The following is a 6,000-nucleotide window of genomic DNA, read 5'->3' as shown; positions in this document are numbered from 1 at the left end:
AAAAAAAAAAAAAAGAAATGTGTGATTTTATTTTGGAATCTCATGGATGAGTGGATGTAGAAATTACAAAATAATTTAATAGGAAAACAAGTAATAACTCATACTGCCACAAACATGTTTTTTTTTTTTACAGATTTATGACTAAAGCTCAAGCTTTAACAAATATTTTCCCTTACACATTCTCAAATAAAAATCAAATAATGATAATGAAAAAAATGCGTACAAATTTGGATTTGGAAATTTGGCTATTCCAAAACTGTGGTGTAATGGAAAGAAACGTATTGAAAGGCAAATGATGTGGTCCAGATTCAACTGAGTAATCTATGAAGGAAACTTATTAAACTCTCATTTTTTGTTCTATGCTTTGTACATGCTATTGACTACCTAGAAGTCCACTTAAAAATAAGTAATATATGTAGTATTTTTAAGGTAAAGAATAAGTTGTCATATTAATATTTTTATCTTATTAATATTAATTTGTCTAGATATTACTAGATCCTAAAGCATTTGAAGACTGTATTTTATTCATTTGTTCTTTAAAAAGAATTGGCTCTTTAATTTTATTTATTTTTTTAAATTGTACTAGAGAGAGACAGAGAGAAAGGAAGAGAAATTGAGAAAGTAAGCCACCAGGTCTGGGACTTGAATAGTAGTCAGCCCTGTGGGAGTCCAGCACCTTAATCACCATGCCACCCACCAGCCCCAAAGACTGCATTTTAAATATGAGATATTCTGTAATATCAGTTGAATGCAAACTTATACTTCTAAGTTGAAAAGAGAGAGAGAGAGAAGAAATCAAAGCATCTCCATATAGAGATTGGTAAACCACATGCTCAGGATTTTACACTTGTCTTATTTCAGGCACGGTTTGATTCTCATGCTTCATGAAGATCTTCCTGCTGGTCTAGTGCACATTATTTTGTGTAAAATTATAAATTTCACTAGATTATGTCTTATACTATTGTTTTTATTCTTATTATTTTTTTAGAGAGATTTTTGCTATAAGGCATGTGCACTCGCTAGAGAGACAGAGAGAGAAAGAGGGACAGAAAGTGAGAAACCACTCCGGGCTATGCCACAATCCCTTCTCTTCCATTCTCTTCCCGAGATCTTAGGCATGCACACACATATATCCAGTATGAGTTTTAAGCCACCAGGGCCAGGACTAGAACCGTGGTTGGCTATGTGGGAGTCCAGGTACATAACCATAATGCTATCTGTTGATCCCTTGTCTTTTATTTTTAATTGTCAGAGTATATGCATGCTCACTGGGAAGAGAGAGAGAGAGAGAGAGAGAGACAGAACAACTGAGAATGAGAGAGAGCACTCCTCAGCATAACATGTAATGCCTCAAGCTCTCCTACTCCATTTTTCTATCCTGTCAAGATTTTTGGGGCACACGTATGTACATGTGTCTGGCATTGTTGTTATTTTTTTTTTTAAGCCACCAGGGCTGAACTGAGATTGGCCAGGAGGGATGTGGTTCCCTAACACGGCCTAAGAAGAGAGCTCAACCACTGTGCAGCAGAGCCTGCCCTGTGCTGTCTTCTTAGTAGCTAAACATCTAGGTTGTATGTTTTTTTTTAAGATTTCCAGCATCTTATTGATTTCGTAGTGTCTACTAAGGACACAAAGAACACTATAAGGCAATTTATATTTCCTCTCATTTAAACTTCCCCAAATCCTAATAATTTGGCTTTAGTTTTCTACTTTTATAGATTAGAACTCTGGATCTAAGGGAGTTAAATATAATTACACAAAGAAACATGCAATGTGTAACAAGCGGCAGATCTAAGTTGACCTTTTGCCTAGATGACTTCAACATGCACCTATCCCTTTAAACTACAGTGCATATAAGGTCAAACGCAGCTGAAGAATGCAGTGAAGGCAAGAAATGCCGGTACAGGCTGCTAAGACCAATGTAGACTCTGGGTGTGTCAATGTACAACTGGTCTACCTTGGTTCTGTTCAAGACAAACACATGTGTTAATTTATTTTCTGATTTGAGAATAAGAAATTACGGCCTCAACTTATTGGGTTGTCAGAAAAGCCATGATGTGTTTTTCTATGCAAAAATGCATCACGACTTTTCCAATGACCCAATATTTGCATAAACTGAAAAACTGTGATCTGATCTCTGAACTACTTGTTGGAGCTTTTGTAAAGCTAAAGTATACTCATTTGATTTTTATAACCTTCTTTGTCTCGTCCTGAAATCTAACAGAGCCATAGGCACATGCGGTCTTCTGTGAGATTACAATAGTAACAGCTAAGAGACTGGATTTGGAACAGCCCACTTGGATATGAATGCTAATCCCTGACATTCAAGTATTGGGGCCAGCAGGTGGCATGGTGGTGAAGGCGCTGGACTCCCACAACATCAACCATGGTTTGGTGAGTCTCAGACCTGGTGGATCTCTTTTCACTTTCCCTTTTTCTCTCTCTCAGGTCAATTTAAAATAACAATAATAATTAAATAAATAATTCTCTTAAAAAAGAAATTTGAGTCATAAGTTTCTGAACCTTTCTAAACCTTCTCCCTTCATTTATGAAGTGATCACATGTGCACTCCTTTCATCTGCAGTTTTAAGTACTAAACACATTTTTGTGTGAAAAGCACTTGGCATGATAATTGATACATGGTAAACACTCAGAAGTCTATGCTTAAACTCATAATAGAATGCATATACAGTATTATAATAATCATTTATATATAAACTACCACAGTCTATTTACTCATTGTTAAATGAATAGACTTAAAAAAATAGACTTAAAAAAGACATGGATAAGTAGGTAAAGAAAATTCTTGCTTCAAACTTACTAAATGGAAGAAAGATGTACAGAAAAGTATCAAATAAAGTAATGGGTGGAGCCAGCAGGTGGCTTGGTGGTTAAGGATGATGGACTCCCACATGGTTGACCACGGTTCAAGTCCTTGACTTGGCAGCTTACTTTCTCACTCCCCCTCCTCCGACTCTCTCACCTTCTCACTGTCTCACTCTGTTCCTCTCTGGTCAAATAAAAATAAATAAAGTTAAATAAAATAATTCTTAAAAAAATAAGGCAATGGGTTACAGTGGTATGAAACTTGCTCTGATATTTAGAAGAGAAAGGAAGACTTTTACAAGAATGACTAAATTAGGGCTTCTCAGAGAAGGTTAGATTTCAGGTAAGTTTCTGTTTGTTTTTGCTATAGGGTCCATGTGCTTGCCAGAGAGAGAAATCACTCCCCTAGTGGGGATGGCCACACCTCAATCCCTTCCCCTCCAGGCTCCTTTCAGGATTTTGGGCATGCACGCACACATGCCCAGCATAATTTTCAAACCACCAGGTCCAGTACTCAAACTGTGCAGTCAGCCACATTGGATCCAAAGCCTTAATCCCCATACCACCTGCTGGCCCAATTTCAGGTGAGTTTTAAAGTGGCTACCCATTTTATATTTTTTGAAAAGGAGAGATGACATACTTTAGGCTAGGGGTCAGCAAAGGTTTGCTGTAAAGGACTAGATAGTAAATATCTTCAACTTCATGGACCATAAGACCTCGGCTTGCTGTTGCAATGTGAAAGGAAAGACAGACCATAGATACACAAGTGGGTATGGCTGTGTTCCCAAAACTCTTTATTTACAAAAGCAGACACTGGGCTGCATCTGGCCCGCAGACCCCAGTTTTCCAAGCCCTCATCTAGAACACAGAACCACTTGAGCAACCATATAGGGCTTGGGAAAGCAAAGGCTCTTTTCCTGAGGGCAGAAAGTGATCATCAAGGCTGAAATGTTGGCTGTATGTTGGGGACGTGTGCAGAATAAGCTTGGGAAGACATTAGGGATGCTTATGGGGTGAATGGAGACCAGGTGTTATCACACAGACAAACTGGAAGTTCAAAGAGCGTGGGGAAGGAGTATCACTATTAAGGCGGAATCAATGACTGTGCAAACTGGTTCATGAGACCGCCCTTGCCCTTTCATTCTCTGGCTCAGCCTTTGCTTCTGCCCAAGCTGTCCAACAACCCTGAGAGAGGAATATAAAATGTAAACTAGGAGACCAGCAGATGGTATGGTGGTTAAGGTGCTGGGCTCTCACATGGCCGATTGCAGTTCAAGGCCTGGAGCTGGCAGCTTGTGTGCTCACTTTCCCTTGCTCTGTCTCTTTCTGGTGAGTGCATGTGTCCTATAGCAAATTAAAAATAATAATAATAATAAATAAATAATTGTTTTTATAAAAGGAAGTGAACTAGTTATGTCTTGACTCTGCTTAAAGTACTTCCACTATTTCTCCCATTAGATGCTGAAAGAAAATAATAAAGATGATTAATTTCTTGAAACTTCTACAGATTTTTCTCAACTAACATTGACTATACTCTCTTTCTTATGGGCCAACCTGTGGCTTGGTGCTTAATGCAGCTGGATTATCACATGGCTAACTGAGCAGCTCAAGCCCCAGACCCAGTGGCTTGAAAAACACTCCAACTGCATGTGTGCGTATGCCCCAAATCCCAAAAGGAGAAATGGAGAAAACGGGATAATAACATGACCATCCCCACAGGGGTGCTTTGTCAATTTCCTTCTCTCTTTCTCTGTCTCTCTTTTGTGAGAGAGGCACATACAAACCCTCTAGCAAGCAAAAAAAAAAAAAACAGTAAAAAAACAAAACTATATGTCTTACAAGGTTTTATAATTACAAGATTACAAAATTATCTCTGATATTACAATGTTCTCCTTGTAAGACCCAGAGTGCAAAACTCCTCTGAATATAACAAATTTATTTCTGGTACTCATACAGAGCTCCACAGCTGTGCTGTACAGTGTACTATAGCACACACTATAGAATATAGAGTGGAGGAATTAGAAACCAGAGTCAGAGAAGTAAAGTTGATTTTTATTCCAATAGTCCCAGCATGATGTCATTATGAACGAAACTAGGATCTTGGCAAGAGAAATGCCCAGAACAGAATGAGTGAGTGCCAAAGGGATTAGAAAAGGGGAAACATGAGAATTTGTTCACTGGTTCTGTATGGGAGGAGAGGATGACCCTTAGCCAGAAGGTGTGGATAAAGAAAGCAAGGCGACCTTATTCAGTGAAAGCAGAAAAGCAAGATGAGAAACAGGAAAGGTGGGAGTTTCAGGAACGCTGTGTCTGTGATACCAACAGACCCTCTGGGTAGAATGTATCTACCAGACGGTGCTCAGTGTGGATGGGAAGCTCCGGAATGGAATCAGAGTTGCTAGTACAGATCTGGAGGTTCTCTGCAGAAACTTATGATGAAATCCATGCAAATGGATCTCCACCCACCCCACTACATAAGTATATACATATCTGCATACACACACCCACATGCACCCACCACACACATACACACACACACACACACACACACACACAGACCACACACACATACAAAGATGAATGAAAATAAAAAAGCTGAGAAAAAAATGCTGTGAAAAATGTTCAAATTATTTTGTAAGAAGAGCAACAGGAGCTATGGGAGGCAAATTATGTATGGTCATAGAAGTGGGGTGAGAAATAAGAAATAACATTTATTGAGACATTGAGGAGAAAAAAAAAGGGCCAGAAAGAAAGAATGACTTGCAACGTGAACGTTGCAGGAGGTAAAGGAGATTAAGAACTCAAAAAAGGTCCTAGAACTTGAAGTTTTGAAACTTAATGGCCAGTGTGTTAGTAGTAAGAGGTGAGGCCTTTGGGGGATGATTTAGTCTTAAAGGCAATGCTCTCATGAATTAGAGCCCTTATAAAAAAATTTGAGGAAGTGAGCTCTGCTCTTCTGTCATTAAGGACCCTGTGTTCATCAGCTCTGGAAGGTGCAGGAAGGAAGTCATCTTGGACCCCCACACCACCCAGTCACCAGTCAACCCACAAAGCAGAAGAGTCATCCATTCTAGTCCTGACTAACAAAATCATGACTTACAATAAACACATAAATAAAATTAATGAGTAAAATAAAATTTAAGAATAATAAGTGAAATTGTTATTGCTTTAATC

General features: G+C 38.6%; 1 protein-coding gene across 1 annotated transcript in view; it reads right to left on the bottom strand.

Moving 5' to 3' along the window:
• The window catches only part of FAT4 (FAT atypical cadherin 4), a 177,520-nt gene that overhangs the window by 41,878 nt on the left and 129,642 nt on the right, over window positions 1-6,000 (bottom strand). The window lies entirely within an intron of this gene.

Source organism: Tupaia chinensis, unplaced genomic scaffold, assembly GCF_000334495.1.
Source record: "Tupaia chinensis unplaced genomic scaffold, TupChi_1.0 Scaffold000362_1, whole genome shotgun sequence".
NCBI classification, from domain to species: domain Eukaryota; kingdom Metazoa; phylum Chordata; class Mammalia; order Scandentia; family Tupaiidae; genus Tupaia; species Tupaia belangeri.
This window is presented reverse-complemented; position numbering and strand designations above follow the sequence as displayed.